This window comes from Sciurus carolinensis, chromosome 14 (assembly GCF_902686445.1).
Source record: "Sciurus carolinensis chromosome 14, mSciCar1.2, whole genome shotgun sequence".
Classification (NCBI taxonomy): Eukaryota; Metazoa; Chordata; class Mammalia; order Rodentia; family Sciuridae; genus Sciurus; species Sciurus carolinensis.
In genome coordinates, this window is record NC_062226.1 from 71,830,554 (window position 1) to 71,854,229 (window position 23,676).

The following is a 23,676-nucleotide window of genomic DNA, read 5'->3' on the forward strand; positions in this document are numbered from 1 at the left end:
TCTTATCTTCTAACCCAGTATCAGTTCCAAATTCATACTCTTAAAATATACAGGGTTAAGGCAAAATTGATCTGTTTACTTGAACTGTCTCAATCACTGGTGTTAACTGTTACCGGCCCCTGTTTGTTGGATGTAATCATCTTGGGGCCAATGGCAACTCGGTAGAGGCTGGGCTGGGTTCTGGTTTGCCCTTAACCCCTTGATTTCCTACAATGGAGGTCTATGCAAGCATGTAGCTCTGATAGCAGCGGTTCTTTCATACTTGTGACAATGCACATTTTACAAGTGGCAACATGAGGGGGTGTTTGGAGGCCACCAAGCAACTGCATCCTGTTTCAGTGATGTTGACAATGGGGGTCACATAATTTCAGGGTGTTCATGCATTGTCTACATGAAAAAAAGCACCCCACACTGCCTCAGATATCACAGGTCCAAATGAACCTCTGCATCCTCATGTTTCAAAAGCAATATTTGCAGTACTTTTTTTTTTTTTTGGTCAACGAGACATGCAAAAAGTATTCTCAAAGATTTTTCTTCTCAAATATATAAGTTAATGGTGCCATCTTTGCAACAGGAAGGGGCTTAGCAGCATAGATAGCTAGTCTTCATCTTTACAAAAAAAGCCTGTAAGCTAGACTATTCATAGGCCATGATTTTCCCTAGACATTGAATACTTTCATTGATAATATCTCTTGGCAGAAAGGTGGTAAAATGCTCCTCATGGGACATTTGAAACCCATTTTCCCTACACCTCAGGGAGCAGAAGAGAGAATGTACTGCTTTTTTCTTTTCATGACCCACTTTGGCCAGCCTTTAGAAGAATATTTTGAGGGAGCATCTGGAAATTTCAGGGAGTGCTGATCAATCCCACTTGAGAGGAAATCAGAAAAGCAGTATCATGGGTAGAACGTGGGGTTTACAGTTAGAAAAAGTGGCATGAGTGGGACTCTGTGACATGGAGAAAGTCACATGAGTTCTTTGTTTCTTAGTTTTCCTCATCTATAAAATGGGCACTATGGTAATAACTGACATTCAAAGTTGTTGTCTTTATTTTAGGAGTATCATGTTTCACTTCAAGAAGAGGGAATGGTTCTGGGTTGATTCTGGTACCAACAAGGTAGCAGATAAGGGTAGCATGAAATTCCCGTAAGAATGATCTAGATTGATTTTCCCTTGTGTTGAGACTGATAGAGCACTATATGAGGCACATAGAAAAGTTACTTCACTGAGTCTCTTCCTTAACATGTAGTTCATCAATAACTACTTTGGAAAGTTTTTGAAATAATCAAATAAAACCCTTGGCACATAGTAGGAGCTCAACAGGTAATAACAATAGCTAATATTTATGAAGGACTCATTATGGACTTGGCATTGTGTCACATATGCACTATCTGCATAGATCCTCAGGAGAACTCTTTCAGGAAAATACTACAAATTATGCTGCTTTTACCAATGAAAAATTTCAGGCAGCGAGACGCAGCAGAGTTCCAAAGTCAGTGTTTGAACTTGAGTAACCTGATTCCAGAGTTCACTCTCACCTACTCTGCTAACCTGCCTCTCCAAGTGAGATTCTGTTGATATTAAACATTGTTGATGTAGCAGTGCCATTTGGGCATGCCTGGGAACCTCTCGGTATTTGGAGAAGTCTGGATGTTGGAGGCCTGTCTAGAACCAGCTCAGGCATGCTCCTTCCTTGTTCTTGCTCCCCTCATCCCAACCACAATGTTGCCTATTCTTCCTCTCTCCCTGGGGATGAAGGATGAGGGTGGGACCTTAGGAAGAGCTCAGAAGATGAGAAAGAAGTAGAAGTGGGGAGGTCATTATCACAACTACGGAAAAGAAATGAGATCATAACGACTCAAACTGAGAATCTGGGGGACCATGGCAAAAGGATTAGGCTTTTCAAGAACACCTTTGTTATATTTTTCACATGGGGATCCCAGTTTCAACTTGAAAGCTACTAGAAAGTTGAATAAGATGGTATTGGGTAAGATTTACTAGTATGGACTCCCACTTGTCTTTCAGTATAAAATAATTTCACTTGAGTTCAGTTTCGCGAGTTAATTACCTTTCAAAGGTGAAAAGCTACCTCGGTGTTAGCAAAAGGACTGAGGATGAGTTTCTATTTCTTGTTATTAGTAGATTAATAATTTATCTCGCCAAGGCAGACAATTGAGGCTTGGGGGTGGGGTGAAAAAAAGAGAAACAGAAGGTAAAATCTCTTCTCATTATTCATAATTGAATTGAATTCTCCATTTTTGAGAAGAGTATAATGCATAATAGAAAGAATGGATGTGTAACACATGAATTAGGGATTCTACAAAACCTCATGTATAATTTACCATGCTCTGTGGAGGGTTTTGCTTTATTGTGCTTTTATTCAGGTCTTTAATGTGGACAGATACTAGATTTTAAAAAATATTTTCTTAGAGAGAATGTATTTGATGTATAATCATAGTTTAACTTGTTCCCTCAACTAATTCCCTTTTCTTTTGCTCAAAGGCTTTGAACTAGTCTTTGTGAAGTTTTATACTTTCCTTCAACATCCAGCTAAGTGAGCCACAATGATTATCCTCGTTGTTAGAAAGTATGAAATAACTTTGACACACTGTTTTTCTAACTGACCTTGTAATTCTCTTCTAATGCAAGACATCAATGGCCAGTTTGTCCTAACATCTTTTCCTTTAATATGCTTTGGAGGTCTCAGGTTCTCTTAGAAAAGATGGCTTCTATCAGCCCTCAGAAAAATCACTTTTGTACATTCTTTTCCCAAAGGTAGAATGGTCACATAATCATGGCCGAGTCTGTGAAGCGCTATTTTCTTCCTGTCTTTCTGCATTATCAGTCATGTGTGATGTGTAATAGGGAAGTGTTTTTCAAAGGCTAATAATTAAAGGACATCTTATTCAAAACAAAAACGAGGACATTCACATTTTGAACAAAGTATAATAATTATCAGAGAGAAAAACAAGTCCAAATTTTGAAAATGAAGCAGGCAATCAATAAAGCATCAAAATAATTGAAACCAAAAGAAGAAAGTTGTAAATATTGCCTTAAAAAGGAAAAAAATAAAGAAATAATTTCATTTAAGCAAGTTTCAACTCTTTCACAAAGGCTCCCCATCAACTTTATACCCCAAACTACTTTCAATCTTCTTCCTGTGCAGTCCTGGCTAGCTACAAAACCAGACCTTCTCTGTGAGGGAGCAGTTTATGAGTACACACACAGGGAATGTATTAAGCCTGTCAGAAAGCAATTGCAATCCATTTTTTAGCAGAGCAATATAGCAGAGGGACAATAACCCAGACCAGTAACTGCAAGATATTTTTTTAAAGTCCATTAACTTTACAGAAACAAATTCAAAGAAAACTTCACCACACTTCTCATGTTCACATTTTTTCTGTATCAAATAGACACTCTGTCTTGATTAGAGCAAAATACCAAGATCCAAAGGGACTGAACACATGTCTATTTGCACCTTTTGCTTTCCCTCAACACCCCTCTGGGTGTTTCTTTGGTCTTTCTCTAGGTGCCCAGATCCAACACTGAAAAGTTCAACAAGAGAAAAGTTAGCTGAAATCATTTTACCTGTGCACTGACTCTGGCTGGTGGAAAAGGCTAGTCCCTGGAGCGGCTCCTGTTGCTTTCATTTTGCTGTGGCCGGGGCTGGTCATCCCGTTAATAATGCTCTTATGACCGCCCACTGGAAAAAAAGTCACTTGCCCGGCTCTTCCCCCAAGAGACGTTTCAAGTAAGCAATGAACTTGGGCAGATTAGCCCCTTGGAATGTGCCACTGCTTCGGGATTAGCCTCACTAAGAATCCCATGGACATTCCCTTGCAGTCCTCCAAACACTGCTTGATTTGAACATCTAATCTGACGCCAGAAGAAAAACAAATCCCCTGAGAGATCGGATTTAACTGGCACAAGTCCTAACAGGCTCTGCCCCCACCCCTTTTCATTTTCCATTTTCAGAGAGAAAGCTTGTGAAAGTGTGATAAGGTGCTCTGCGTTCTGAAAGTTCAACTTTGGAAAGCAAATCCTTCTGAAGAAACAGTGTATTAATGCTCCAAGTGGTTCCAACACACAAGCGGCATTGTTCCACCGGCGGCAAAGAATGGAATGATAGCATTTCTTTAAAGAGAAACCGCAAAAAACTCAGAGTGTTTCAAAAGAGTATTTTGCTCCCTAAACATGAGCCCAAGTAGAATAAAGTTGGAGTCTGTCAGGGACCTTCTACAGCTTTTAAAATGTCAATACTAAAACTCGCCTGATCCTACTTCTCCTTCTGCTGCCCCTCCCTGACAGCTGCAAGTGTATGATTAGAAACCTACACTCTATTTCCTTATTTAAAATGATGACCTGTGGCCTCTACAGCTCATGGATGCAGATGGAAAGTGGTGACACCGTGATGTGTTTATCTGGGTGGCTCAACTGTGAGATTCCAGCTGGTATTCACTCACACAGAAAGGGCTCTTTCAAATACCATCCACGAGTGAATTTTTTAAACAATAGAAGTTCTTAACCAGATAAGTGATTACATCAGGGGAGAAGAGAGTTCAAATTTCAACAAGGCAAGAATGCTTTTTAAAAGGGGAAGATATGAGCACTATCTCTCCACAGACTGACCGACTCTTGCATGAACAGAGGCTGGAGTGAGAGGTGACATTCTTCACCATTAAGTCTGGGGCTGTAGCTCTGTTCAGGCTGTAAAGCTCTGATTTTCATTTTTCTACAATCTGGTGTCCAAGTGACTAGTATGTGTCTTGTACACACTGACAAAGAGCAATAATGGTATGTGAACAATTGCTTTCAACGGGAATTAGGTCCTGGATCATCTTTTTACCTCTCTGCTCTTTCCAGGATTGATCATCAAAGTCCCACAATTTCTGGTCTCTCACTTACCAAGGTTTCCCCAGAGACAAGGGACAATAAACTGCCTAATGACTTTTGACTAAAGAAACATTACATTAAGTAAGACTCAAATAAATGTTTCTTTTTTTTTTTTTTTTTGACTCTCCCCCCTGAGGAGCTGGGGGTTCAACATCTCTAGTAATAAGAGAAATGCAAATCAAAACTACCCTAAGATTCTATCTCACCCAATTAGAATGGTGATTATCAAGAATACAAGCAACAATAGGTGTTGGTGAGGATGTGGGGAAAAAGGAACACTCATACATTGCTCCTGGGGTTGCAAATCAGTGCAGCCACTCTGGAAAGCAGTGTGGAGATTCCTTAGAAAACTTGGAATGGAACCACCATTTGACCCAGCTATCCCACTCCTTGGCCTATATCCAAAGGACTTAAAATCAGCATACTACAGTGATGCAGCCACATCAATGTTCATAGCTGCTCAATTCACAATAGCCAGATTGTGGAACCAAGCTAGATGTCCTTCAATTGATGAATGGATAAAGAAACTGTGGTATATATATATATACAATGGAATATTACTCAGCTATAAAGAAGAATAAAATTATGACATTTGCAGGCAAATGGATGAAATTGGAGAAAATCATGCTAAGTGAGATAAGCCAATCTCAAAAAACCAAAGGATGAATGATCTCGCTGATAAGCGGATGATGACGCATAATGGGGGGTGAGAGGGGAGCAAGAATGGAGGAAGGAGGGACTGTATAGAAGGAAAATAGGGGTGGGAGGGGTGGGGGGAAGGAAAAACTAACAGAATGAATCAAACATCATTACCCTATGTACATGTATGATTACATAAATGGTATGTTGTTACTCCATGTACAGAGAAACAAGATGTAACCCATTGTTTTACAATAAAAATAAATTTAAAAAAGACTCAAATGAAAATTTGAACTGAGTTTCAGCATCAAACGCATGAGGTTGGAACAAATCCCTTTGCCTGTCCTCAGTAACTGGCTACAACCTTCACAGTATCACACACCCTCTCTTCTGTGCACCTGTAGCACTTCTAAACATTTGTTCCAAGGGAATCATCAGAGGTATGAGCACACGAAGATGTTCACTGCAGCATTGTTTACAATAACCAAAAACCAGAAATAAGTCTACCAGCAGGAGACTAATGAATATAAATTGTGCCATTTGTGATTACAATCAGGTTTCAGAAGACTACATAGTTACATAGAGAAATGTTTGCATTTTATGTAGGAAAAGTAGGCCATAAAACAGTGCAAAAACTTAACAAATTTTAAACAGAGATGATAGGTAGAAACCATTCTAAACTTTGTTCTTTTGCTTTCCCATATTTTCCAGTTTACTCCTCTAAGTGTGCATGGGTACTCAGAATACTATAGTTAGTGTATTCAGAAAATAAAGTTTTTCCAACTGGCGAGCTCTCTCTACACTAAGTTAATAGGAGGTTATTGGGGGAATAGTAGCTCCAGAAGTGACTGAGGAAGAAGTTCATGAAGACTGAAGGCTCAGTGGGGAAGATTTGGAAAGGAAAGTTTTATAATGTGCAGGGTGGGTTTTCTGGAGAAAAAGAGAAAGCAGAGGAGAGGAGGCAAGAAGGAAGGGAAAATGAAAGAAAAGGAAAGAGAAGGCAAGGATGTGGGCAGGCAGAAGCCTAAAAGGCCCACTGAGCTCGCAGGCTGTAGTGTGGCCATATTGGGTCTGTGAGACCCAATAAATCAGCCATAGATAATCTTCCCAACATAAGAAATTACCCAACAACTCAGTCTTTCAGCTTCCTTCTTCACTAGACACTACTCCAACCTTCCTCCTGTTACTTCAACTCTGGAGATCAATCCCGTAATACTGTCTTTTAAATATTGTCCATGCATTTTTTTAACCTATTCTTTCTAGTCTTATTTTTTCTATTTTCTGTTTGGTTTTCTTTCTTTTTCCTTCCTAAAGAGAAAGAAATATTCAACAGGAAATAAAATATGAGGTGCATTCCACAAAGTTTACACCAAAGATAAAAGTATCACTAGGAATATCCTAGGCAACTGGTGTTAGTACCAAAGGAAGCCCCAGGTGTGTCAGCACAGAAACGGTTCATATGAGGTAGCTGCTCATCCTCAGGACCTTTTGATTTAAGAAAGTAATTAGCTCCAAAGAGACTTGGAACACTGGGCCACACTGTGCATATGGATCTTTTAAAAATCTTGTGCATCACCCAACAATGCTTCTCCCAAAAGGGGGTATTACCAGCCTGCTTCAGATGTAATTTAGAGAGAATATAATTTGAATACTAACAAGAGAAAATCACAAAGCATAATGCTAACTGTGGTTATTCTTCACTCTTTTCTTTGTGCAAGGCAGAATAACTTATTTTCCCAATTCATCATTAAAGAAACATTACACTTGAAGAGAATGTACTAAGATTATTCTATTGGTACACAACAATTTTGTAAAAGTTAAATCAGATTTTCTACCAGCAGAAAGTAGATTTTGACACAGAAAACACATATTTCATTATTATAAAGAACATCCAAAGCATTTTTTTTTTCCCCTGTGATGCCCACATTTGATAGGAGCAGCAAAACAGCATGGTATAAGAGGTTGGTAAATGTCTCCTGCAAAGAGCCAAATGATAAATATGTTAGAATATTTGAGGACCATAAAATCTCTGCTATAGGACTTGACTATCATTATGGTACAAAAGTAGTTGCAGACAACATATGCACAATTGAGTATGGCTTTGTTTCAATAAAACAGGTCGTGAGGCCAGGCTCAGTGGCACAGGTCTGTAATCCCAGCTACTCAGGAGGCTGAGGAAGGAGGATCACAAGTTTGAGGCTAGCCCCTGCAATTTAGCACAACTCTGTCATAAAGTAAAATAAAATAAAACAAAATGAGTGCAGGTGTAACTCAGTAGTGGAGTACCCCTGGGTTCAATCTCCAGAATTGCACAAAACAAACAAAAACAAAACAAAACCAAAAACAAAACAGGAAATGGGCTGCAACTGGTGGGTACTGATAAGCCCCTGATGTAGAATAAAGAGATCTGTACAATAGGGAGTCCTGGTAGGGTGATAGTGATTCCTAAAATCCAGACTTTCATGGCACCATGACTAACTTCACAGTGCTTCTGCAAGCGCACAAGCAGGGTCTCCTTTGTGGTTCTTTGCTCCTGTTGTTCCTCCCACCTGGACAGCTTCACCTTCAAATATCCCACAACTCTCTCCCTCCACACATCTGGACAGCTTAGTGGTCTTTTGTGACCAACCTAATTAGAGGTACACCTTGTTGTTCTCCATTCCTTTGAGTTTTTCCTCATAGCCCTTCACCTTACGTGGTGTTGTGCAACACCTTTATGTGTCCCTGTGTCTCTGCGTCCTCTACTAGAAATACGTTCCTGAGGGCAGTGGTTTGTTTAGTTACTGCTGTTCTCCCAGCACCTACCACTGTGGCATGTGGTCGGCACATAGAGGGCTGAAGCCCACCATTTGCTTTCTTGGAGAAGTAGTTAGTCCCCTGGAAAATGATGGTGTTTAATGGACCAGTGTTTCCTAAAGGGGAATTTTAAAGTGACACACAATTGGAACTTTTTCTTTTACTACTTGGGTTTATAGTAGTATATGGTATAAAAGGGATGGTTATACCTGTGATTTAATGAACACTATTGCTTCAAGCTGTAATTTCTCCTTCTTGGTGTTGTGAAAAGATGAGCTCACCAAAAATATTTAATAAGTTTGAGTAAAGGTTATTATGGCATCAAAAAAAGGACAGAAATTGAGGAAACACAGGACCAGACCATCTTTTTATTTTTATTTTAACACGTGAAAATAAATGCACCATGTACTCTAATGTTTGAGTAGCCATTGACCCATAGTAAACAATCCTGAGGACCAGAACATAGCCAAGCCACCTCCAGAGCAACACACCAGCATGTTCTTTCTAAAACAATTGATTATGCCATCCTCTTATCAATACCTTTTGGTAGCTCCCCAAACCTAGCATGAGCAACTCAGCATTTAAATCCTTCAGGATCTGACTCTGAAAGAATCTTATTCAGATCTCTCAATTTCCCAACAAACCTTCACAAACTTTAATACAGCAAACCGAATTACTCCTTGTGCCCCTGAGGCACTGTGGTGTCCCATACTTCTCAATCTTTGAATATGCTGTTCCTTCATCTGAAATGCTAACTTCTTCCTGCTGTACTTGGTAAATGACTCTGTTCTTCAAAACTCTATATAAAATGTTATGTTCTTTGAGAGGCCTGACTGGTCATCGCCAGGGTGAACCACTATAACTTTTTTTCACCTCAAAACCTTGCTCACACTCTCAGTGGGGGAAACGTCAGGTAGTATTATAATTATTTATATTCATTTCAATATATATAATCCTTTAGTTCCATTTTCCACTGCACTGATATAGTATTCTGTGTCTGTTATGGTATATCTGGAGCTTTGTAGCCTTACCTGAAAGACTTCCCTTCTTCCCTCTCCTATTTTTAATCACCATTTCTAGGGGATTATCAGTTCTTCATTTCTAGAATTCACCTTTGGGGGATAATCTCTTTATGGTACAAATTACTTGTGCTCAAATTTACATTATGCCCTCTGAACTTAAATCAGAGGATGTAGGTCTCTACTTCAAAAGTATCCTATATACGGTCAAGGATTAACTGTCAGTTTCAACAGAACAGCTATTTCTATACACGGTGTCTTAAAAGTTATATGCCACACACATCCACTTAGGAAATCTGTTGCCTTTGTTGAGCAAAAAAATAAAAAAATAATAATAGTAGTGCCAGTCCTGTGAGACTGGAATACATCACAGAAGTATAGTAATAGGATAAACTTTGCCCTCAGAAGAAGAAAATGAAAGACAAGATTATGACCAGAAAGTGCTGAGACTGAGGTTAGACATCGCCCTCAAGGACCAAGAGCTTTAAGATGACAGCTCGTTTGTTAGAAAGCAGTACCACTGCAACAATGTCAACCCACACCTAGTGACCAGGAGAGTTTTCTGTATTCACGGAGGAGCGCCAGTGGGAACTGGAACTTTGTTCTCTGTCAAGTAAATGCAGAGCTGGAGCAACACAATGTCGCCCTTTCAGTCCTTAATTCTGTTTAGCTTTCATATCTCATTCCTGCACCATTCTGATTTTGTTAGGAGCCCCAAAAATGTACCGAGTCATAAAATAGGAACAGTTCACATTAGGTAGAAAGGTGGAATTTATGTGACAAGTTATGTCAGATTCAGAGGCTGATTTTAATACTGTTTAACTCGTTTGCCCTGGAAAGATGAAGATGCGGAGAAAAGCAGTGGGTGAGAATGGAGAAGTAGCTGCGAGAGTATTTGGAATAGAACTGTCATATCAGAGTTAACTACTAAGGAAACACCCCCCTTTCCTATGTGTGCACAAATTTTTATTTTATCATCAGTCTTAACTACTTTAAAGTATTTGGGGTGCTGCTTTAGTTTAATCAACGGGTGATTCCAAACCTAAAATCAAAGTCTTTATTCTCACAAGGCATAGACTTAAATTTGGCTGTAGGATTTTATTTCTGAAATCCCTCTTTTCTTTATCCACTCAAAGCAGTAGTAAGGCAGTCTGGTGGAAGCATGACTGATTAAGAGTCTCAAGATATGCAACCGAGCCATGACAAATCGACAACTAGGAGCATGACCTTGGAAGCTAGTGACTTAACCTTGGTGAGCATCAAGGTCAGCTGTTGCTCCCAGAGTTGATGATTCTGGGAATCAGAACCTCACAGTTTTATTGTTAGTCTCTCATTAATGTGCACAAAGTATGTATAGAGGTTTTGGAAAATAAGGGATTTAAAAAATCTTTACAAATTCATGGAGCTGTTGTTCTTTTCATAAAGAAGCAAATAAAAATGTTGCAGAGCACAAGGTTTTGTGTCTATGGGGTGCAAAGTACATAAGGAGATTTGAACTAACAAATAATCCCCCAAAGAATTCTCACCAGGCTCCAGCCATTATTAAGAATGTCCCTGGCTGAGCAATTCAGCAGACACGTAAAATTCTAATTCTGTTTCAGGAAGATTTCAAATGTTAAGACATTATGATGATCAAGCAGTAATGTAGTATTTCTTGTTCTGCCAAGGAGAGAATTTTCAAGACCAGAACTGGGTGTCCTCTTGCCCTTGTCCCCTACCAAATAATAAATTCAATCTCGATGTCATCAATCAGATCAGAATATGCAGACTGCCCAGGATTTGTAGGGTTTTTAAAAAATCTAATAACTGAGAATTATTTAATTGGAGGGACTGAAAACAAATCAATCTCATTTGTATCATCAAAAGCAACTTATAAGCAGACAGATCCAGCAGTAAGAATGCAAAGCTATTCCTATTATCTTTGGACATGAAAAACTACTAGATATTAAGTTAATGCAGCCTAAATGTATTTTTGTCTGATAGTCATCTTTCCCTGTCAAATTATTAGATTGTTAGGTAGAAAATAAAGCCATTCAGATAAATTCAGTCATTGGTGATATTGTTCTAATGTGACACTTTCAAGGTTGTTTAAGGTTATTAGGTCTAACTCAAAAATAACCATCAGTGTCTTTCCTGAACACTCATTACCAATGTTGTATCTTATTGATTTACTCTTACCTTAGCACATTAACATAAAATCTCTTTGCAAGACTTTAGATCCTAGAAGAGAGCAGTTCATATGTTAGCTCTCCCTAAATATATTAATTTAAATTTGATGCACATAGAATGAACATGAATTCAAAAGTAGGTGGAAAGAATTTTAATAGGTGGTACAAAAATACAGACTTAGTCTCCAACTTGTGTTCTACTGATGACATCATGATTTCTTCTATCCTGTTTCTAACCACCTCATACCTGCACTATAGAGTTCCAATCTCGAAATATTTGATTCCAAAATGAATTTTTGACAGTGAGATTCTTCTGAGAGAAGCTATGCTAATTTTCCTGCGTTCCGGGGCTACCGCCCCATCCGGGACGCCTCCCCAATGGGAGAGACTCACCCGGCGGCTTTGAGTTGGTCCCAAGTCTCTCACTATCTCCTCTTTTGAATCTTGCGTCCTGGAGCAACGTGAAATGCAGCCGCCCCCTAGTCCGCCATCTTGAAACTCGATGCTAATTTTAAAACAAATCCAGTGTTGGTTTCTTAATTGATTCCCCAATCCATTCTTCACCCAGCAATGAGTCATCTTTCCTCCACTACTTAATAGATTTTTAGAGCAGCTTCAGGTTTACAGAAAAATTGAACAGCAAGTATGGAACGTTCTAATACACTCCCTCCTCCAAACTTTCCCTTATTGACCATCTCACATGGGTTTAATACATCTGTTGCAACCGAGAAATTTCTATATTATTGTAGCACTGATGCAATATAATTAACTAAATTTCATAGGCTAAATTAAAGTTCACTGTGCTGTATAGTTCTATGAATTTTGCTAAATGCAGGTTAGGGGTCCATCATTACAGTATCATATAGAACAGTTTTAGTGGTGATCCTTCAAAATGATGATGTAGTTCAAGGTATTTCATCTCCTCCATTCTAAATCACTCAGTGATTTTCTTTTTCTTTTACGACAGAACCCAGATTCCTTAGCCAGTGAGTCTTGCAGGCCTTCCGCAGTCACACCCCAGCTCACTTGTCCAAACTCTTCTATGCCCAACTGAACCAGCTGACTACCCCCAATCACACTAACCTTCTTCAGATTCCCAATTTCTCTGAATAAAAACACATAAGAGTAAAACTTACCATGTTATAAGTTAGTCTTTAATTTTAATACTGCTTCTTTTTTTTTTTTTTTTTTTGACAGTGGGGAAATGTAATAGTAGTTCACTTTATTGTGCTTTGAATATATCCCTTGCTGCTCTGCCACTGCAATTTAATACTGCTTTCTGAAGGGCTATAAACAAATAATTTTCATGACCTGGGGTAGGGGACAGAAGTGGGGAGGATCCATGGGCAACTTGATATTTCAAATGTACATTTTTGAGGTAACAACAGCAGAATCACCTCCCTTCAGGGAACTAAAAATCCCCTACAGAATTCTTTCTTTTGATAATGTGATTTATTTTAAGAATGGCAATTATCAATAATACAAGCAACAATAAATGTTGGTGAGGATGTGGGGAAAAAGGTACACTCATACATTGCTGGTGGGACTGAAGATTGGTGCAGTCTCTCTGGAAAGCAGTATGGAGATTCCTCAGAAAAGTTGGAATGGATCCACCATTTGACCCAGCTATCCCACTCCTTGGCCTATACCCAAAGGACTTAAAATCAGCATACTACTGTGACGCAGCCACATCAATGTTTATAGCAGCTCCATTTACAACAGCTAAACTATGAAACCAACCTAGGTGCCCTTCAACAGATGAATGGATAAAGAAAAGTGGTATATATACACAATGGACTATTAACCTTAAAGAAGAATGAAATTATGGCATTTGCCAGTAAATGGATGGAACTAGAGAATAACCTGTGAAGCAAAATTAGCCAATCCCAAAGAACCAAAGGCTGAATGTTTTCTCTGATATGTGGATGCTAATTCAAAATAACGGGGGGCGGGTAGATAGGGAAGAAAATAAGAACTTTAGATTAGACACAAGGGATTGAAGGGAGGGGAGGGGGTATGGGAGTAGGAATGATAGTAGAATGAATAGGACATTATGATCCCATGTGCACATATGAGTACACAACCAGGGTCATTCCACATCATGTACAATTAGAAGAATGAGGAGTTATACTCCATTTATGTAGGATGTACCAAAATGCATTGAAAAAAGAAAGCTATTTTTACAAAAGGAGTCTCACTTGGCATAGGAGAGATAAATGTGAAAATATTTTGGAAGTAAAGGTGAAGTCATTCATCACAGGAAAATCATGAAGATGTAAGCTCTCTTAGGTCTTAGGTCTTTTTAGATCTGTCAGGAAAATCATGATCTAAGACCTTAAGTTTGCAAGAGATTTTATGTCCCTTCTCGAATATTTAGTAGAACACTAACTTTTTCCTGGTAAATTATACCTTGTTTCCAGCTGATAACATAACTGCACAGGGGAGATTCCCTCTTCCCCACCCCCCATGACATTCCTGACTTTGGCATTGCTGTCTACACAAGAACACTATTTATGACCATTCATTAAAATTGTCACCACAGGGGAAGGCTCAAATCATACTATAGTGCCTGGTGACCCTCCAACAATGTTTCTTTTGTTTGAACAGTTATTTTTCCCTTTTATTTTTTCTTTGAGTACCACATGACACAATAATATATACATTAAGAAATTACTTTGAGAACATACTAGATGAAGAACAATGATCAAACATGGGACTCTGATTCATGCACATGTTTATGTAGATCTTTTCCTACTTAAGGTCCCAATGGTAGTTATTTGAAAGTGAATTATTATGAAAATGGACATGTATTTCTACAAATATGTAAATCTGACATCTCACCAGAGAGAATCAGACAGAGAAAACACCTCATTGCTCTTACAGTTCTAATGTAAAAGTCTTTAGGCGATCATTGAGAAGAAAATGTAAACAGAAGCTTAGCTGTGGACTTGTTAACCAGACATACTGCATTAAAATCGATGCTACGTGAAGCTCTGATGTTAGTTATTACAAGGAGAATTTGAAAATGGATGATCAGAGCTGTACTCACATATTAAAAAATATCCACTGAACACCAGCCTTTACAAAGCTCTCAGTTTCTGAAAAGGTACAAAACTCTATAAAGTCCTTGTTTCTGCTTTAAGTTCACTGTGTTTTAGAAGAACCCTTCTCAAATGATTTTTAGTGAAAGATCATTTTTAAAAATTTTCAATCCACTATAAAATAAGTTTTTTGAAATGTCACAAAATGATCATGCACTTGAATTTTGTGGAGACGGTAAATAGCTCTGGAGGTTTCTACATGTTTACTCTCCAGTGTTTGAACCTTCATCATCCATGAGCACCAGTTCCTGGTCCACAAGGCACTTCTCTTTCCCACCCCCCATTACACACCTGACTTTGGCATGCTGTCTACAAAGCATCAGCAGCAGCTAGGACATTGTTAGTAATGTAGAACCCAGACCTTACTAGATCTACTAGACTTGCACCTGCATGATACCCAGTGATCCTTCTACATTAAAACTGGAACAATACTGTTCTGGAGGGAAATCAAGTACCGTAAAGACTACAATAACACAACACTAGCAATAATAATAAACAGTTTATAGCTCTTACAATAGACCATAAAATGGTCTACTATTTCCACATCTTAACTAATTTGAACTTCATCAAAATCCTGTGAGGTAAGTGCTTTTATTCTGCACATTTTGCAGGTAAGGACACTGAGGCAGTAGAGGGTAAACTACTGGTTCAATGTCATTCACCTAGAAAGCAGAACACAGGCATTCAGAACAGCTTAAGTAACAGAAGTGGAGACATATGCCAGGGGCCTCAGAACAGCGAAGAGACAATTTAAGCCAGGAAAGAAATTTGGGCCTGACACACTGTTGGTGCTGGTAGCAGAAGGTATGCAGTGAAAGGATTTTTCTTGCATTTCATTGACTTAAATAATGTGTCTTTTCCTATTTCCATAACTTCAGGGAAATGGTTTCAATTTAATTATGGTTCTCATACTCCCTGCGATTTAAGATTTAAATTATTTCCTTCTCCTCCTGTTTCTCCTAAATCTTTATAACAGTAAGTGTTCCTCCTCTGAGCTTCCATCTACTTTCCTACCCATTTACACTTTCCATCTTTATTAGTAATGTTTATTTATCTTCTATCCTCATGCTCCTCTCAGCTCCCAGAGGCCAAGGACCTTATCTTTTTACCTTTCTACTCTGTCCCCTAATTCCAAGTGCCCGGCACCTGGAAGAATCTCAATAAACATTTGTTAACATAATCAGTAATATTAGTCATTAGTCACAGATCATACAACTGTGGGTGGAACATTCTATAAGATGTTCATTCATGGAACACCTTGCTCTTCCTACATTTTCCAAACATGTTCTGCACAAACAGAACTGTCAAGCCTTAAAGTATTTAGCAAAATGTAACTGTCAATATGGTTACTGAATTGACTGATTACAATGATCACATGACCGTGTGTCGTGTGCACAGACACCTTTGTGTGTGATTTTTTCTGTTGAGAGACACAAATTTTGTGTTTGGCAATTCTACAATACAGATAACAGTGCTAAAAAGCACTGAGAAAAGAAAATTATACATATACATAAAATACATATTTTTATATAAAATATATTTCTATTTTTCTTTTTGTTGGCATTATGGTTTATTAGCTCATTTGAAGGATAATGGGTCCACACTATCATTCTTAAATTCCTGGGACTTTGAATTAGTATTTCATGGCCTAAAGAAAAAAACTGGGGAAAGCTTTGGATTATAAAATGGTATTTTGGAGATACATAAATTATTTTTTAAATGTCAGTAGATGTCATTATTTAAATTTAGCCATTTGCTTCATAGTATAATTTCCCATCGATTATGTTTTCCCACAAATTTGAGTCCCATGTTTTATTTTGTCTTTGCTCCCAAATTTTCAAGCCATAAAAAGTACAGGCTGACACAGATTACTTGGAAAACAATTTCATCCAGTATAATTCAAAATAATAGAGAAGAGTGGGTTTTTTATTTCATAGGCATGGTCCTTTCCTAGCTTTTTATTTTTATTTTTTTACCCAAATAGAAAATTCGTCATTTTCTATGTTAAAAATTAAACTGCCAACAGAATTTTAAATGGGTATATTTTAGTTGGTATTTCCATGTGTGTGTAGATGTGTGTACCCAGACAGGTTTACATGATTAGTTCATAAGTTTGAGTATAGAATCCAGAAATGCTTTCTTCAGCTGAATTTATGGTTCCCTTTGTGTTCTCAGATGCACACATCCCACCTCATCTGTACTGCTCTGCTCATTCCTTAACATTTAAAACCTAATTGATGAATTCCTCATTAACACTGTTATGTCAACTTGGGCTTTTGCATTGGATGTCAGTACAAGTATCTTGTAGAACATATATGAGAATCCTAAGTTGCTTGGCTAGTGATTTTGTACTTACAGTTCTCTATTACCTGGTCTATTCGCAATAGAACAGAGAGGAAGGGGTAGTTTGCTTATGCTTCCATCTATGACCAGGGAAAATTGTTTCATTGCCTCAGCTTCTTCTTTGCAAACACAAAGAATACTGTTCATCTTGTACCCTCACAGAGGACTGTGGTCAGCACTGATAAATGAGATAACAACCCTGGACGCCTTTCAGAATGTCATATGAGGATGTGTTAGCCTAGGGTACTGGTTTGCCCAACAGACAAAAACATTCTTTGAAGCTTTCATTTTATAAAAATAGATGACTGAATTTAAGCAGTTTTAAATTACATTCTTGCTTGACTTACACCTAAATGTCATTTTTTTTATTAAAAAAGTACTATGTGAATTGATCTGACCCTCCCCCTCTTAGAAATAATAATAAAAAACCTATTAGGAATTTTCTGAGACTTAAGTAACATGGAATTTGATTACACAGTGCATTCTGAGGCTGAGCCACAGCAGGCTGTAGGTACCAGGCAGACTGATTACAACTTAAGCATTGTTTCAATGTGATTTTTGCAAAGGATTTCATTTAATGCAGATTAGTATATTTATTAAGCTGTTGATAATTGAAGCCTCTTAGGTTCAATAAGTACCATCCAGTGAGGTAGATTAGTGGGGCTTAATTTGTTGCTCTGAAAGAGCAAATGAAGACTTACTAGAATAATTGCATTTCCTCCGTGGGCTAATAAAAGGCAACATTGCAGTGATGTTTCTGGCCATTTCTGCATTTGTGCAGTTTCCTTTAGAGTACTGTGTTTAGAGTTCTCCCCACATCCCTTAAGTGATACCAGAGCCCTCCACCTTTAAATTACCTGACTTAGGAAGGAATTAAAGGTATGGTCACTTTTCATGTGTTCCATGAGTGGAGATACTTTTAGATGAAGCTGTGCCAAGCATGGTCACAACTTTTGTATTGTTTCCCGAAATTTTTAGTGGGGACTATGTCTCTTCTGAATCCTAAGCAATTAGTACAGAACCTGGCATATGGGTATTTCAGTATTAATTCACCTGACATTTCAGTATTTGCTTAACAGATGAATGGATTACCATAAATGATCCTAGAGTATTCTCTGAAAATAACACTATCAATAAGTTTTCAAGTTCTAGGAAGTTATTGTCAGAGAATAAGGTAACTGTTAGCTAAAGGACTGAGTCAACATATAAAAGAGGCTGTATCACTGAGTCAGGTGGTGATTTTGCAGACTTGGCCACACAGAGCACCCAGCCCAGGTCAGTCGACTGAGCACACTGACTTGCTCTCTTGGCATGCCTGGGTCTCATCTTCGCCGATTTGGTTACATGTCTAAACTGTCACTGCAAAAATAAAGAGAATGAGTTCCTACTCCTCAGGAACTTCTCACCTAACGAAAATTACAAATCAGAGTAAAAAAATGCTAAACTGAGAACTGACATAAATATCTTCTCTTAAATGCCAAAGTTGTTTGTAATGGCTGGAAATGAATTTCTGAAGATAATTTTGGTGCTGTTCCTAGATGTTTGAATACCATTGAAACTGTCTGGATGAGGCTTAAGTCCCAGAAATGATAACTGGTTTCTGTTTTCTCCACTGGCTATTCAGAATGATAACCAAACTTCAAACTCAGCAAGAAAATCTGAGTAGTTTAGTGTACAACATCTCCCTGAAAACTAGTTTTATACTTAACCCCACACTGTATCTCCCACCTCATATTGTTGCTCTCAAAAGGTCAACCTTGAATAATTGATACAGTCTTCCCTTAAGGGTTCTACCAAGTGACTTTGTAAGAATGTTTGGCTACAGGTCATGGTAACAATTCTGAGTGACTTTACAATACTAGAGAGAACCAAAGATTATAAAAGCTGACTTCTTCATTTTAGTGTGGGTGATTTTGTTGTTGACTGGGTACCACTTCAACTGTGAAAGGAAACATCCTGAACCTATGCATTCACTATAACATGATAATAAATAATCATAGTAATAGTTAATAATAATAAGATAATGTAATAAATGTCAAAATGATGTATATGTAAGACTGCTAATTCCAGGAATTATAGAGAAGTACTCAAACCAGTATACATCCCAGAGAATCCAGTCAATGTCTATCTACCCACTTGTGGCCATTTTTATTGTGATACCACATTCACACCCACCACAATGGTCAGAAAATTCACAGCCTGGTCACTCCCTAGGACTTGTGAACTGCCCTTGCAGAGAAGTTGACCAATCGAACTCCTTTCTCGGAAGTCTGAACTTAGAAACTTAGAGAAAACAAGCCTGGGGAGCTAATGCAGAGAAGTCTGGAGGTAGACAAAACCCCAAATTGCACTTATGCATAAGTAGAAATGGGAAGAGGAGAACACAGGCATTATCAGAGTGCTCCATAGCACCTATGCGGTTAAAAGCAGAAATGCTCCCTATGAGAGAGAAAACCCAGGTAACTACAAGGGACGGAGAGATGGAGACAGTAAGTCCTGCTTCTGAATGCTTTCCGCATTCCAATTCTATCCAATTTCTAGTCTGACAATGATTTTCCCTCTCCTTGAATGACTTGAGTGATACTCATCGGTACATCTAGGAAAGGTAATGGTAACTTTTATGCTCCAAAGATACCAAAAAATATTTCTTTACAGTTCATAGATTCAGCTTACAAATGAGCATCTCATTTGATCTACCTGACCTGTATGGATGGAAGAAACTGGCACCTAGCAATGCCAGCTTAAAGCCAGCTCTTCTTACCTGTATGGATGGAAGAAACTGGCACCTAGCAATGCCAGCTTAAAGCCAGCTCTTCTTACCTGTATGGATGGAAGAAACTGGCACCTAGCAATGCCAGCTTAAAGCCAGCTCTTCTTACTTGGAACCTTATGTACTCCAATCACATCATGCTAACTCTTCCATGTGGAAGGCAGAGTTGACTGGCATCTAAGATATGAGTATTTTAATTTCTGGAAAGAAGCTGGATTTGTAGAACAAGTTTAGACAGGCTAAAACATTCCATGTGTATCAAGGACTGGATCTTAGGAGTTACTTTACACCTGGAAATGGTTGCAGTTTTAGCTCTGAACATCTTTGAGTCTCAGTTGTTCCTGTGTTTGACTTAATGTGATTCATCTAACGGAATGATTTTCAGTATTTGGGTTGTTTTTAAAACTATATTTTAGGGACCTCAAGACATACAGGGACATGTATTTATAGTGACATTTGGCCCCTATACGTCTCCATCTTTTTCCATCCATTAACAAAAGACTTTCTAGGGAGACCCTTGGGTTAGGGTATGGCTTACAATGACCCCTTGCAGGGACAGTGCCCAAACTCAAACTCTTCAGTTGCCCGTTTACAAGTTATTTTGTGAATTCTTTCTGTCTCTCAAAAGTCATGTTAATTCACTGAGGGCCTATTGGGAAATCTTTAAACAAGAAAAAAAGAGAACCCCAATTCCCATTCAGAAAGAACTCTGGTAACTTGTTGGCATTTGTTCCTGGTAGAAAAGTGTAGAAAACTTCCCCAGCCTGCAAAGCAAATGTCTGATTTCTCCCTGGGATGCAGTGACCTGGTGAAAGCATGCAGAACTGAATTAACCATTCATCTGAGAATGTGCTGACCCAGCAAGTGGGAGCAGAACTGGCGGTGGCCCCGGCGTGGGGCAAAGTGTGCATGTAGCATGTGGCAAAGAGTCTCCTTATTACAGTAGAGACAAGGCATTTTATGTAAATTCCCCAGTCAGTTCCCATATATAAAAAGCATAGCTATGCCTTTGGTTCTTAGAATATCCTAAGCATGTTTGGTTTATGTCTTTGGTTCACAGAGCTGGGGGACATGTATCCTTTTAATTTAAGTGGTTTAAAATAAATCATGACCATCCTAGAGATAATTATTAATGTCCTGGCATATTAGAAGACAGGTTTAAGAATCAATAACTTGAGACAGAACTCCTACTAAAATTCCTCTCAGTTTTTGAAAAGAGTATGTTGTGGTCCCTTGCTCACAGATTCTGAGTCTGTAGGCGAGGGTCAGTCTCCAGAATCTCAACTTCTGAATAATTCTATGAACTACTCCCTGAACCACAATGCTAACATCTTTTCTTCTTCATTATTTTCTCAAAGTTTACTGATCTGCAATGGGGTTTACTTGCAACTTGCTAAGCCCACTGCTAGAACTCCATTGTAGGTCCTCCTTATCTCATTCTGACACTTAAACTGTAGTTTTATAACAAGCCTCTGTGTCCCTGCTCCCCCTCCCCGATTCCATCTTACACAGCACCTTGAGAATGCTCTTCTTAGACCAGAGTTTCTCAAACTTGATACTACTGCAGTTGAGTAATATTGACTGTTGAATTATTCTTTCTTTGTGGGCAGATGTTCTGGACCTTGTAGGATGTTTAGCAAAATCTCTGGTCTCTACCTTCTACACACAGTAGCAAGCCTCCCCTATTAGGACAACCAAATTTGTCTTGGATCATTGCCAAACGTCCTATGGGGGCAAAATATTTCCTGATTGAAAAATCACTGTTTTTAGACCTGAGGGATAAATGGGTTAATCTCTTTTTCCATTATCCAAACATTTTACCAAGGCATTCACATACCTATGGATGTGCCTCTAAGCCACATTTCCATGCTTATCTACCGTCAAACTCACTGATTCTCACTCAGTATTCACCAAACAAGCCATTCCTCCTCCAACAACAAGTGGACATTCACGCTTCCTATATATCGGCTTTTGCTTTTTCTCAGATCTGTGTATTCTTCCTCTCCCACTTGCTTTCCCAGGAAAAACTGACTCCTTCAAAGAGCTTATCTCAAAATCCATTTTCTCCAAAACTTTTCTTGATTTTTCCATTTATCTCTACTATATCCTTGTCTATTCTAGGCCGTTGCTGGAGCTTGCTCCTTCAAACTTTTCTTCGTTTTGTTTTTTAACAATCAGTTTCTCCCACCATCTCTTTCTCCCACGATGACAAAGTCTAGACTTTATCTCTGCCCAAGTCTGGCACTTAGAGACATGTTTGGCATGGAGATAGCAGCACAAATGAATAAAAATTTGGTTTATCTGATTTTTTCTTTTGGTGGTAGTGGGGTTTGAACTCAGGACTTTGTTCATGCTTGGCAAGAGCTCTACATCTTAGCTACATTCCCAGCCCTAAATTTGTCATTTAACGCATAACATAGGCAATAATTTTTTAAAAAAATCTATGTGTTGTAACTGACTCATAAAGAAAATGAAAATAAAATCAAACGTGTATTGGTATAAACTTGCAGCATTACACTTTAGCCAGGATACTACCCATCCACATTTCAGCAAATTTCATTTGCATCGTGCATTAGATCTTTAGGGGGAGTTCAGTTAAAATTCATAGGCATAAATGACTAAACAATTCATAAGAACCCAGATTAAACAAAACCACCTCCAAGCAAACCCATGAGCTATGTCCAATTTGGTATTTTTCCTTTAGTATATGAAAATTCGACGCAAGTCACCTTTGAAAAGTACTGATTCCTTAGATGCCATTGAATTATTACAAAGGGAACACTGGAGAAGTTCTAGGCTTTAGGACCCACTCCATTATTACCTTAACGATTGCAGTGATTTAAAGCAATTCACTTGTCTCCCAGGTTTCCCATTGCCTTGTGTCTTTATGTTGTATAACAAATATAGCCAGTGATCTCAATGTTCCAACTTAACTCCAGGTCTAAAGCACTTATTTCTGCTACCTTAATGATTCTTAGCTGTGAAGAGAGATTTGGGGACAAGGGATTGAGGGTATTTTGAGGGTGATGATGGGGTTCACATGAGAGTATTTTTTTTTTTTTTTTTTTTACTAATAAAGTGTCAGCATTTAGAAAATAGTTGGGAGGGGATGAAGCCATGGCAAAGACTGTGTTGGAAGGATGGCTATTCTTCCACACTGAAACCTGGACTAGTGTTCTATCTAGTTGCTCATGCAAACTATCCAACCTCTATGTCATTCTGTTCCCCCATCCCCAACCCAACAGCATGCCCTGTACCTGGCTGATCCAGTTCCTGTTTAGAAAGAAAGAGGGCAGACAATTTGAGTTCAGGGGGCTTAGTTCAGGTCATTCCAGGTCTCCATCAGTCCATATCATGTCAGGTCTACACAAGTCTCCTTCCAACTCATTGTTGAAGTTACAGAAGAAAAACTGAAGTTGATGTAAATTTCTGATGTTTATTTAAAATTCTTTAAATTCAAAGAGTTAATTGTTCACTGATAAAAATAATTCCTAACTATATCATTTCTCATTTAGAGTGTTAATGAAATCTAGTGGTAAATATTAAAAATGTAAATAAAAATGATTTCTCCTTCAGTTTTCAGGGCTTACTGAAGAAAACCTGATATTTGATGCTATGATACTATGACAACATAATGCCTTCCTTTTATAAATCATTACAGAAGAGATTCCTGGATATTTGGAATGACAAGAAGAGACTTCTAGGAGGCAAATGTAAGATTCTTTTCCTAGTAGTCATGATTCTTCTTGTGTATGTTACAGTTGGGGGAATGAGGCAGGTCACACACATCTCCTGTTCTCTGAATACCTGGGTATCTGCATTGCAACATCTGTTTTTCAAACATCAACCCATTTCTTTTTTACCATCAGAGAGTGGTTTGTGCCTTTTCAATTATGTACATAAACACACACTCTCATATGCATGAAGACTTTAATTTGGGCAGACAG

The 23,676-nt window shown here is 38.4% G+C and overlaps 1 protein-coding gene across 17 annotated transcripts in view; it reads right to left on the bottom strand.

The window, feature by feature from the left end:
- Trpm3 (transient receptor potential cation channel subfamily M member 3) overlaps window positions 1-23,676 on the bottom strand; it is a 522,169-nt gene that overhangs the window by 281,095 nt on the left and 217,398 nt on the right. The window contains exon 1 of one of the 17 annotated variants that reach the window (XM_047523942.1): window positions 3,589-3,732. The exons of the other annotated variants lie outside the window; for them this stretch is intronic. The gene's annotated coding sequence lies outside the window, so the exon portion shown is untranslated. Of the gene's footprint in view, window positions 1-3,588; window positions 3,733-23,676 lie in introns of those variants that run through there. 17 annotated transcript variants of the gene reach the window in all.